This window comes from Hakea prostrata, unplaced genomic scaffold (assembly GCF_041222555.1).
Source record: "Hakea prostrata isolate BN-2017 unplaced genomic scaffold, UWA_Hpros_2 contig_21, whole genome shotgun sequence".
Taxonomy (NCBI): domain Eukaryota; kingdom Viridiplantae; phylum Streptophyta; class Magnoliopsida; order Proteales; family Proteaceae; genus Hakea; species Hakea prostrata.
Window position 1 is genome coordinate 445,488 of NW_028291140.1, and position 12,479 is coordinate 457,966.

General features: G+C 41.8%; 1 non-coding gene across 1 annotated transcript; it reads right to left on the bottom strand.

Moving 5' to 3' along the window:
* Positions 1 to 1,628: 1,628 nt before the first annotated feature.
* TRNAN-GUU (transfer RNA asparagine (anticodon GUU)) lies at positions 1,629 to 1,702 on the bottom strand. The gene has a single exon. It is a non-coding gene; the product is annotated as a tRNA-Asn (tRNA).
* Positions 1,703 to 12,479: the final 10,777 nt, after the last annotated feature.

Sequence of the window (12,479 nt, forward strand, 5' to 3'; positions counted from 1 at the left end):
GTACTCAAATAGAGCCTTTTATGATCAGTTCATCAACTGACTTAGCCTTCGGAGGTGGACTCCCGACCCCGCGGTCGGGCCACATCTGATGATTGTTTTTGCAGGTCATTCATCCATGATCTAAGGGCTGAGCGGATTTTGGATGCATCAGTGGGGATCTTAAATCAATGGTGAAGAGAATTATCATAGCTATTGATTGTGTTTAAGTACTTACCAACTTTTGGACTTAGAATTTGCATTTTGAGTTGAATTGGAATTTTGGGTGTATATTTACTAGAAGCACCTGCAAGACAAAACTCGTCATTTATGGGTAACCTAGTGATTTAAAGGTTTGTTGCACATGCTAAGAGAAACCAAATTCCTATGAAAGTGACTGAGGATTTTATACGTCTCATTTTGAAAATAAAATATGAAGAGTTTTAGATATAGATTTTATTAGTGATTATTTATCATATTGCCATCAAAGAATTGTTGAGACAGTAATTCTTCAAATCTTACTAATCCAAGTTGCTTCATGCAATAATCAATACCAAATTCCATCTCATAAACATTGTGGCGCTGCTTAATCCATTCGTTCTACACACAGTCGTTGCGGTAAACCCATATGATGAAGGCCTTCAAGTTTCACACAAACAAATCATTGCAAGTGAAATAATCAATGACAACAGATACAATCAGAGAATTCCTTCACGAAGGATTTCTATACTTTACACTTGAGAAATGGAATCACAAATTTTATAGAGGAGAAAAATATGGATTCCCTAGGGGCTGAGGGGTATCAGAATACTGATTAGTAGGTGGACCAAAGTTCTCAATTCCACAGAACATCAGTTTTGCAAAGACATCAAATAAACCTAGATGAGAGATCAATAATTCATCTCAAGCAAATGCTAGCAAGGATGTTATCTGATTGAATTCCCACAATTTGAAACAAGTCAACATATAAATATGACATCATAAGTCAAAAGTCTAAGAGGAAATATTAACCAATTGTTTTGGGGCTAAGACAACAAGTTTTTGTTCAGAGGTAACTCGTTTTGTGCACTTAATAACCACTATCTCTACCAACTCTGCATTTCCTCCACCTCCTACGTCAGTCCATTTTGTAGTCCACCTTATTATTGTGCCTTCTAGCCGTCACGTGATTCATCAAATCCATAAGAAACCCATATAATACTTCTCTCTAGCAAACATAATCAAAAAGAAAGCCAAGAAATAAAATTTTCTCCTTGTTTTTGAGAAGAAGAAAATTGTGAGATGCTAAAAAAAAAAGCAACAATAGCAATAATTAAAAAGAAAACCACGGGAGACAATATTGATGGTACCAAACTCATATCATTGAATTGGTGTTCCACCTGCACTTTGTATAGATATTCTTTTTTGGATCATATAGTTCAATTGCAACATAAATGACCATAGATTCAAAACAATATCTGGGAGCCTGACAAAGAACTATATGACATAATTAAAAACTGATGTGAAACCAATGTAAGAAGAATTTGAGACCTAGCAGAAAGAAAATGTACATAAATAAAATAAAATAAAATAAAAATCCACCGGATCTCATTTATCAAGCTTAGTTTTAATGTTTTTTTTTTTGGTAAATAAAATATAATATGAGTGAAATGCGCTAGAAGAAGGGCTTGAACCTTCGACCTTGTGGTTAACAGCCACACGCTCTAACCAACTGAGCTACTCCAGCAGGATGTTTTAATTTTCAAGCATCTCGTGTAGAGACAGCAAATTCTTAATTAAAACAAACAATCGATGACCTTCGTGCTTGATTTAGTTGATGTGCCATGCTTAGAATGGAGAAGGGAAGGCTCTAATTGACAAAGGAGCATAAGGAGAGGTGCTTAAAGTCTGAGATGAAATGCTTCTCAAGATAAACCAGTGAAGATGAAGAAGAGATTGCAGCACAAAACCTCTATCGTTGACAATGTTTCTTCTTCTTTTTTTTTTCCTCATTAGAGAATCACTAAACTCATAGATAGTGCTTTCAATAGTAGGCTTCAAGTTAGTCATTTTTCAATCTTGATTATTAGTGGGATCAGCAGAGGAGTCCAGGGTATTAGAAGGAGTACCAACCAACATTGAACTCTTTTCCTTATTTGAAGTCTTTTGAATTTGAAATGGATCACTTTCTATAGAGAGAGAAATATCAAGAGAAGAGATCTCGCCAGACTCAATCACCACATTAGAAGGAATCGACATTTTGGATTTGAATTTGAAGTTGAATTTGTTGAACCCTCATTGGTGAAATGGAGTCCTCCAATCCTGCATCCTCTAGAGCCACACGAATATGGTGTTGGAGCGAGCTAGGAGTCTGCACTCTCACACCTTTAGTGGGGTTCCCATTCACAATAGGATTTTCTACTGGAACAATTGGAGACTGAACCTGCAAGCCACCCACAAAAACATTTGAAGCAAACATACAATGAAGCCCCAAGTGTCCTTCCCAATTGCACAGTGAGCACCGCTGAATACCATCCTCAAAAATTACCTTTTGAATGAAATTAAAAACTCGATGAGTCCCTGGTTCAAGACGCTCAATCTGAACCTCATTTACTCTAACGACTTCAACCTCCAATTCGACCAAAATTCAAGCATAATGACCAACAGTGCCTTGACGAGTTCTTCTATCAAGAGAGACAGGTCTCTCGATAGACTTTGCAATAGAAAGAAGCACTTTTTCATGCCAATACTAGAGAGGTAAATCGGGGAAGCGAGCCCAGACCAACTTACCCGTTGGTTGAGGAGAGTGGATATTAGAATCCAACCTTTGTTGCTAAAAACGATACACTTGAGAAATGGAATCACAAATTTTAAGAGGAGAAAAATATGCATTCCCTAGGGGCTGAGGGGTATCAGAATACTGATTAGCAGGTGGACCAAAGTTCTCAATTTCACAGAAACATCGTTTTGCAAAGACATCAAATAAACCTAGAAGAGAGATCAATAATTCATCTCAAGCAAATGCTAGCAAGGATGTTCAGAGGTAAGACTCATTTTGTGCACTTAATAATCACTAACTATCTCTACCAACTCTGCATTTCCTCCACCTCCTACATCAGTACATGTAATACCCCCCGTATTTCTAACCCGAGATCCGTATTTCAGGTCCGAGAACTCGAAGGTCTAGTCGGGTGAACTTGTGAAGTATCCGGATTGAAGCCCATGATCCCTACCCAGGACCCATGGATCTGGATCCTTTATCTGAAGAGCCTGCCTGGTTGAAGCTGGGAATTTCCAGAAGTCAGATGTTGTTCAGAGATGTCCGGAATGAAGGTTAGATCTCCCCCATCTCTTAATTAGGGCTGAGTTGGCCTTGGGTATCAAGCCCCTAGTAAAAGCACCCTTGTATGGCAAATTACATGGGGGCGGTTACTAGTGGCGATCGCTCAACCTAAGCGACCGGCCCAAGCGACCGCCCGGTCTGTTTTCTAGGATTTTGCTCTATTTTGCCCCCTGACTTCTATATAAGGTAACCTCCGTCTAATTAACGAATACTTTATTCGTGGTTGCTTATTTGGGAGGTTAGACGGCTGCGGGGAAGATCCGAAAGAGTCTCTGGAGTACTGACAGTGACTTGGAAGAACAGTTCTTTTCTTCTCTAGCTTCCTAGTGTGAGGTATTGAACTAACCATTCGTTCTTTACTCTCTTTTTTCCGTTAGATTGGTTTTACCCTTTTTCCCTCGTCTCTGTGATTACCCCTTGGATATTTTTACCCTCTTTTCTAATCTACTTGAGATGGAATAACCGTAAACGGAACCCTCCTTTCGTGAGATGGTTAATCCAATCAAGGAGAGGGTTATGGGTAATCTATTGATGGTAATGGTTAATTTTCTCTCACCCTTTTGGCTTAGGGAGTGTTTAATTCGAGACTTAGGTCAAGATTACTCAAAATCCGAATTGAAATTGAGTGATCAGAAGCCTGAGTTTCGGATTGAAACTCACTGTTTTTGGGGCGGTCACTAGTGGCGGTCGCTTAACCTAAGTGACCGGCACAAGCGATCGGCTAGTAAACAATGACCAATTGGATTTCGGTTCTGATTCAAATTGATTCATGTGACTTATATATTCTAATAACCCTGTGTTTAGGTGATTACTGTTTAAAAGAAAAGTCTACTAATAGTTACTAGATTCCATTTTACGGACGTTTCAGTTATATGCAAGTAAGGACGGTCTATCTTATCTATCTACATATACTTGAACATGTTAATTTGATAGTTGTTAGTCTTAATTTCTATTGTTATATGCTGCTGTAGTTGTATTTATTTCTAATATACTACTGCTGTTTGCTTTGATTTCATAATTACCTGGTGAATTGTGAATGTTATATGATTATGGTAATTGGTATATGATTATGATAGTTGGGGTGTTCCTTTTGGGATATTTTGGCTGATAATATCAGAAGGCTGTGGAATGGGACACATGCCTGTTGATACCTTTAGCACTATCATGATTAATTGATGACATTGTTAGGATGAGTCTAGATTGCATGGCTAGGTACCCCACATGCTACTACCCTTTCGGTAAGGGGATTGAAACCGAGTGACCCGTGATGACAGTGATGTGACTTGGTGGTCCACTGTTGGTCATGAAATGGTAGGGTTGCATATGTTAGGGTTGGGCTCATGGATGTCCAAGGACCGGACCGGGTGTCGTGAGGAATCATGAGAGCATCCGCCCCAATAATATGTGGATGACCATAGGGTTAAGGAGTAGAGTCCAACAGAGGTAGCCAGTCCGTGAGGATTCTGACTCCTAGGTTGCGAAGGATACTAAACCGAGTTGGTTGGTGCCATAGGGGATGTATCTGGACTTCATGTAGACATGTAACCATTATGACCTTGCATTGGATTAGAAACCCCGACATGCGCCAGTACTCATTACCAATGGTCGTGGTGAGAGAGTGTGGACTTAACCCCTAACCATGGTTTGTGAGCCAGGTGTGGACTTTCCCTTTTTCCCTGGATCCCTACAAAGGTAACCAGTCCTTGCCGGATCGGGATCGATGAGACTTACCCGGAGGAGGGCTGGTGTTTATCTTAAAGCATGTCAACTATTAGAGACTTGCATAGTTAGAAATCATAGCATCATTCATATTTTGCATTCATTCATATTACTGTTGTATCATGGCATTTTTGGATGATGGATGAGATATATGATTATTTCTTACTGAGTTCTTTAGAACTCATTCCTTTATTCTTTGTATGTTTTTAGCCTATACAGAAGAAGGATTTATATCTGAAGATGGGCTTGTTTCCTATGAAGGAACCATCCCGTTTGAAGAAGATGTGGCATCGCCAGTGGGAGATGGAAATAGCATTTGCGGGAGTTCCTGCGGGTGCATGGAGTGCGCTTATCGCACCGGTTGATGGTCAGAGGCGAAAGGTGGTCAGACAGTTCGCACAGAGACTGGAGAAGAATTGGAGAACCCCTCACCTTATTAAACTGGGTCTAAGTTCATTGACTTAGAGAAACAAACTGGAAAGAAACTGATATAAATACTTTTGAATTATTCCGCTGCCCTCATTTTTGTTTTATCCTTTATTCTTTATTTCTTTCCTTTGATATTGGAGTATTTTGGGCTCCTGTAATTCATTTAATTCAGTTATTGAATATTCTTTGCTCATGATTATCTATATTTGTCTTAAATATTGTTGATAGACTAAAACCTTGGATCTTGTGACGGATCGCAACCACGGGTTGTAGGGCGGGTAACCGAGACCGACGGGTGGGGTGTGACAGAGTGGTATCAGAGCCTTGGTTTTATGAAGTCAATAATAATTAATACAAGAGTTAGATGAGCAATTTGAGTCATAGATCCAGAAGTGATTCAAAAGAATTAGAGTGAGTAATAGAACATCTTTCGTTAGAAACAAACTGATAAAGTAAGTGGACCTTATTTTGAATAACTTACAATAAGTCAAGTGAAATACATTCTCACATTGTAATTATCAAGAAAATGCATAAGAGACAATAATACAAGTGCAATAAACATAACTATATTTCATTAATAAGATAAAGCTTTACATAACTTGGAGCGTACTCTACGCTTTACAAAACATTAGGGAATGAAAATGTGCTGAATAAAAACTACAATAAACATATCTAAACCCTAAGGTCAGTACTGAATCAAAGTGAATCAAAACCTAGACCTATCTACTGCTGTGGTGGTGGTGGTGGAGCTAGTCTCATCGGCGGAGTATGTCAAGGCACTCGCTATCCGGCCCCTCATCTCTACCGCCCTCGCTCGAACTGGTCCATCCGAGTGAACAGACCCCTAGCCCAAGGTGGTGCGACCTCTGAAGTATCCTGAGTCCCGGATGTGCCTCCTGTCTCGAACTGGGAAGGTGGTGGCGAGTCTGCATGATCCTCATCATCAGTCTCTACATCGATGTCCTCTTGCTCGGCTGGCATCTCTGGTGAGTTTGGTCCACCCGTTAAGTGCATCTGAGCAACCAATCTGTGCCCTATCGTATCACCATGCCCAACTGGGACAGCCTCCTCTCCCTCGAAGTCGACCCCGAAGTGCTCAAAGATCCGTGTCAGAAGCCGCCCGTATCCAAGGTTTGCTCCCCCCGGATGTGTCACTCGGTAGATCATGGCATTTTGGATTATGTAAGCCAAGTCTATCTGGTAGCGAGTGTACACTGAAAAGGTCATCATAGCCTGCATGAGTGAAATCTCACTCTGATGACCTACCTTAGGCAGCAAGTTCCGTGCTATGATCCTGGAGATGATCCTGCATGAGGGATACAGCTCGGTCACTGACTCTACCTCGCTGCACTCCTGTGGACAAATGCTTAAGAAGACGAGAGCTCTCTCCTCCCAGTGTATGACATCGTCTGACTCAGCCCCCGGCTCGAACCATCTCCTGTCGCCGTGGATGTACGGCACGGCTAGGATGTGAGCCAGCTCCTCTGTGGTGAAGCGTATGTCTGTGGTCTTCACCCGACTCTCAATCACTAGCCTAGTGTCGTGCTCTCCATCCATCTCTCTATGGAAGGTCAGGTTGCTGTAGAATAACCTGACTAGCTTGGGATAGGCATCCTCGTTCAAAAACAAGGTACTTCTCCAACCCACAGCCTCAAATCTACTCTCGATCTGGAATTGTGCTACCTCTGAAGTCACTACTGATCGACCATACTCGATCGTACGATGACTGAAGTGGCCAAAGTATAGCTCCTGTGCCTCCAGTGATCTAAAGTAGTCTGGATGGACTGGGTCATGTGCATCACCTCTACCTCGACCACGACCTCGGCCGCGAATGGGTACTCTCCTACCTCCGCGGGCAGCCATCTAGTGAGAAAATCTGTTTTTAGGCGAAAAAGATGCAAAATGAGAAGCCATGAGATGTCTAATAATTACCTATTTGTCTAAAAATGCATAGTGAATAGTAGATCTATGCCTAGACATGTTATGAGATGTAAAAGAAACATTTTTGCACAAGAGAAAACCTAAAAACAGTTACACATTGTAGTTCTATCATGCAAACCATAGAAATGAAGGGTTTCATGAGATGATTACCTGTGTAGCGTGTATGCGTCGCGTGGGAAGTAGATCCGAAGCCAACGGAGTCTCCAAAATACCTTCCTAACCCTTTGCACGAAATCCCCAGAGCCCAAAATGCGTTTTGAGAAGTGTAGAAATGAAATGAGACCCAAAAACCGTATTTGAAACGTTGCTGTCGCGGGTATTTTGGGGCGGTCGCTACTGGCGGTCGATTGATTTAAGCGACCGGTCCAGTTACTGTTGCATAGAATTTTGGATTTTGGCTCTGTTTTGTTGATTTTTGGAATTTGTGCTTGTTGCTTCTTCTGTTTGTGAATGTTGGCCATGTTGTGGAGTAATTTTGACTTGTGGAATCTTTTCCGGACTTAATCATTGAGTGTTGCTAATCTCTGGAAATCTTTCGCAGAATGGTTCAATTAAGGAATCATGCTGTTAATGGTCAAGATGAAGAAGAAGGTAGTGGGAATCAGAACCGTGTTGAGATACCTACAGTAAACACTGGAACTAAGCCTCCCCGAGTTGAAATTCCTTCCACCAGTGGGAATCCTCCACTGGCACCGCAAGTAGTCTTTATTCAGGATGTGATGAACATTCTGGGAAATATGATGCATCAGCAGCATAATAAGTTTACTACTATGATGCAAGGTTTTGCGGTTACTCAGCAGAATGCCCAGGCAGCTCTTAATCCTAATGGAGCTGGTACTTCCGCAGCTAGTACTTTTGTGGACGGTTTTGCCCCTGGTCCGCTTGCAAGGTTGATGGAGCATTTCTTGAAGCTTCAGATCCCTGCTTTTACTGGTATTTCATCGGATGCACTGTTCCCTAATAAGTGGATCCGAGAGATGGAGAAAGCTTTTCGCAACCTCCATTGCAATGAAGCTCAGAAGATTCTTTGTGCAGAACAGAGACTGCAGCATGAAGCTGATGCGTGGTGGAATGCTACCAGACCTATTTTGGAAGCTTCACACCCGGTTCTTACTTGGGAAATTTTCAAGGATGCATTTTGCAAGAATTACTTTCCTGAGTCTGTGAGAGATGCTAAGGAAGCGGAGTTCATGGCCCTCACTCAAGGACCTAGTATTGTTCTGGAATACCAGAAGAAGTTTAAAGAATTGTTCTACTTTGCCCCTGATGCTTTCAAAGGTGACCGTGAGAAGGCAAAGAAGTTCTTCAAAGGTTTGAGGCCATCACTAAAGACTTACCTGGCAATTCATCCTATTGTGGATTATGCTGAGATGGTACAGAATGTGAAGAAGGTAGAAGATAATGAGAGAGAGAATTATCTGCTCCAGCATTCTGTTTCGAACAAGAATCATTTGGGTGACCGTAACCGGAGATTCTCTAGGCTTGCTCCTTATACTGCCCCTTTGTTTCAGCCTAGAGGAGCTAGTTCCAGTTTCAGCTCTGCTTTGAGCTATGGTTCTAATGGTGAACCGGTGCGTCCTGTTGCAGGTAGTTAGGGTACTGGACCGATCTATGCTAACCCTCGTCCAATGGCTAATAACCAGAGGCCTGCATATCCTTCTTCAGCAGCTCCTGTGAGTGGTAGGGATTTGATCTGCTTTAACTGTGGGAAACAAGGTCATTATTCTCGCAACTACACTCAGAAGCCGAATTCTCAGGTGTCAGCTTTGAAGCCTGTTTCGAGTGTTCCCTCTGGTAAAGTATTCAGTGTTGTCGGTTCTGAGTCTAAGATGGATCACGATGTTGTGACAGGTATTATTTCAGTATCATCTACCTCTGCTTTCGTATTATTTGATACTGGTGCATCGCATTCATTCATAGCATCTTCATTTGTGAGTCGTATTCCTGTTACACTTGCGAAGTTGGAAAGAGGACTAGTAATTAATACTCCAACCAGATCTATTGTTAGATTAGATGAAGTGGTTGAATCTTGTCCAGTGGTTATTGCTGGTAGAACCCTTGAAGCTCGTTTGATCAAGTTAGACATGTCTGATTTTGATGTGATATTTGGAATAGATTGGTTATCTAAGTATGGTGCAGTTATCCTTTGTTCGGAAAGGAAGGTATTGTTTCATCCTACGAATGATAGTCCGTTTGAGTATCAATGTAGTCAAGAGAAGTTGAGTAAGAAGATAGTGGCTGCGACTGTGAAAGTCAAGCAGTGGACTAAGAATGTTGGACTTCTTTCCTCTTCTGTGGATGTTTCGGAAGGTGTGAAACGGTTGTCTGATATCGAAGTTGTCAGGGACTTTCCTGATGTTTTCCCCAATGATTTGTCTGGTTTGCCTCCAGAGAGGGAGTTAGAATTTTCAATTGATCTAATTCCTGGAGCAGCTCCTGTGTCGAAAGCTCCGTATCCGATGGCTTCGACTGAGTTGAAGGAACTTTAGACTCAGTTAAATGATTTGTCAAGCAAAGGGTTTATCCAACCCAGTGTTTCACCGTGGGGAGCCCCGGTGTTGTTTGTGAAGAAGAAGGACGGTAGTATGCGAATGTGCATAGACTATCGGGAATTGAACAAGTTGACGATAAAAAATAAATATCCTCTCCCTAGGATCGACGACTTGTTTGATCAGTTGAAAGGTGCCTTGGTGTTCACGAAGATTGATCTGAGATCTGGGTATCATCAGTTAAGAGTAAAGTCCAGTGATGTGTGCAGGACTGCATTTAGGACTAGATATGGGCATTATGAATTCCGAGTTATGCCTTTTGGTCTTACTAATGCACCGGCAGCGTTCATGGATTTGATGAACCGAGTATTTCAGGATGTCTTAGATAAATTTATCATTGTATTTATTGATGACATTCAAAGGGCGAAGAAGAACATGTTGGGCATCTGAGTTTTGCCTTGTAGCGTTTGAGAGAGAAGAAGTTGTATGCCAAGTTCAGCAAATGTGACTTTTGGTTACCTAAAGTTATGTTCCTAGGTCACATCGTTTCTGCTGACGGAATTAAGGTTGATCCTGCAAAAGTTCAAGCTGTGACTGATTGGGACCAACCTAAGTCAATCACGGAGATTCGAAGTTTTCTTGGTATGGTAGGTTATTATAGGCGCTTCATTGAGAATTTCTCCTGAATCTCAGCACCTATGACAAAGCTTACCAGAAAAGGAGTCAAGTTTGAGTGGAGGGAAGCCTGTGAAGAGAGTTTTCAAGAACTCAAGAAAAGGTTAACTAACACTCCTGTGTTGACAATACCAGATGACTCTGGAGGTTTGACAGTGTATACCGATGCCTCTAAAGTTGGTTTGGGTTGCGTTTTGATGCAGCATGGGAAGGTTGTAGCTTATGCTTCTAGGCAGTTGAAGAACTACGAGCATAATTATCCTACTCATGACTTGGAGCTGGCAGCTGTGGTTTTTGCTCTGAAGATTTGGCGTCACTATCTTTATGGTGAAAAGATATCTATTTTCATTTACCACAAGAGTCTCAAGTATTTCTTTACTCAGAAGGAGTTGAATATGAGACAGAGAAGATGGCTAGAATTGGTGAAGGATTATGATTGTGATATTCAGTATCATCCAGGAAAAGCTAATGTGGTTGCTGATGCCTTAAGTAGAAAGAGTAATAGAGGAAGTGTGGTTCTGACGTGTCTCAGTAAGCCCTTATTGTTCTCCATTGTAAGGTTTGGACTTGAGATTTTGTCAGAAAGTTCTGGTACTATTTTGGCAGCTGTATCAGTTCGACCAAGTTTGAGGGGTCGAATTGTTGCTCTACAGTCGACTGATCCAGAATTGAAGAAGAAGATTGACTTGATCACTTCAAGGACTAAGGACGTGGAAGATTTCTTCCTAGCCTTTGATGGTGCTCTTGTTTTTAGAGGAAGAGTTTGTGTTCCTACGGTGGAAGACCTCAGAAGCGAAATCTTGACTGATGCTCATTAGTCCATCTTTACTATTCATCCTGGAAGCGTGAAGGTGTACCATGATAAGAAAGGGTATTTTTGGTGGTCTGGCATGAAGAATGATGTGGAAGATTTCATTGCTAAATGTGGGACTTGTCAACGTGTGAAAGCTGTCTGGCAACCTTCGTCTGGCCTTCTGCAACCTCTTCCAGTACCTAGTTGGAAATGGGAAGACATTGCTATGGATTTTGTCACTGGTCTGCCCCGGTCTGAAAAAGGGAATGACTCGGTGTGGGTGGTGGTGGACCGATTAACCAAATCAGCACACTTCATTTCGATTAAGATCACCTATTCTATGGATAAGTTGGCCCAACTCTATGTTGATAATGTGGTGAGATTGCATGGTGTTCCGGTTAGCATTGTGTCAGATAGAGACCCGAGGTTTACGACGCGTTTCTGGAATAGTCTGCAGAAAGCTCTAGGTACTCAGCTGAATTTGAGTACTGCTCATCATCCTCAGACCGATGGCCAATCGGAAAGGACCATACAGATTTTGGAAGATATGCTTAAAGCGTGTGTCATAGATATGAGTGGTAACTGGGATGACCACCTAGCCTTGGTGGAGTTTGCTTCTAACAACAGTTATTAGTCTACTATTGGAATGGCCCCGTTTAAAGCTATGTATGGAAAGACTTGTAGAACTCCTCTGTATTGGGATGAGGTTGGGGAAAGGCGTGTTCTTGGCCCTGATCTAATCGAAACCACCGGCACTATGGTGGATATGATTAGAGAAAGGATCAAAACTGTTTAGTCTCGACAGAAATCCTATGCGGATAAAAGAAGGTCTGACCTTGAGTTTCAAGCGTGCGTTTTTGAAAGTTTTGCCGATGAAAGGAGTCATGCATTTCAATGTTAAAGGAAAGCTCAGCCCTAGGTATATTGGTCCCTTTGACATTATTGAGAAGGTTGGACCAGTAGCTTATCGGTTGGCTCTGCCGCCGTCTCTTGCTGGTGTGCATGATGTTTTCCATGTATCTATGCTAAGGCAATGCTTGACAAGTGCAGAACAGCTGCTTCAGCATGAACCGGAAGGGTTGAGTGCGGATTTGACGTATGATGAAGAACCGGCTGAGATTTTGGATCAGAAAGA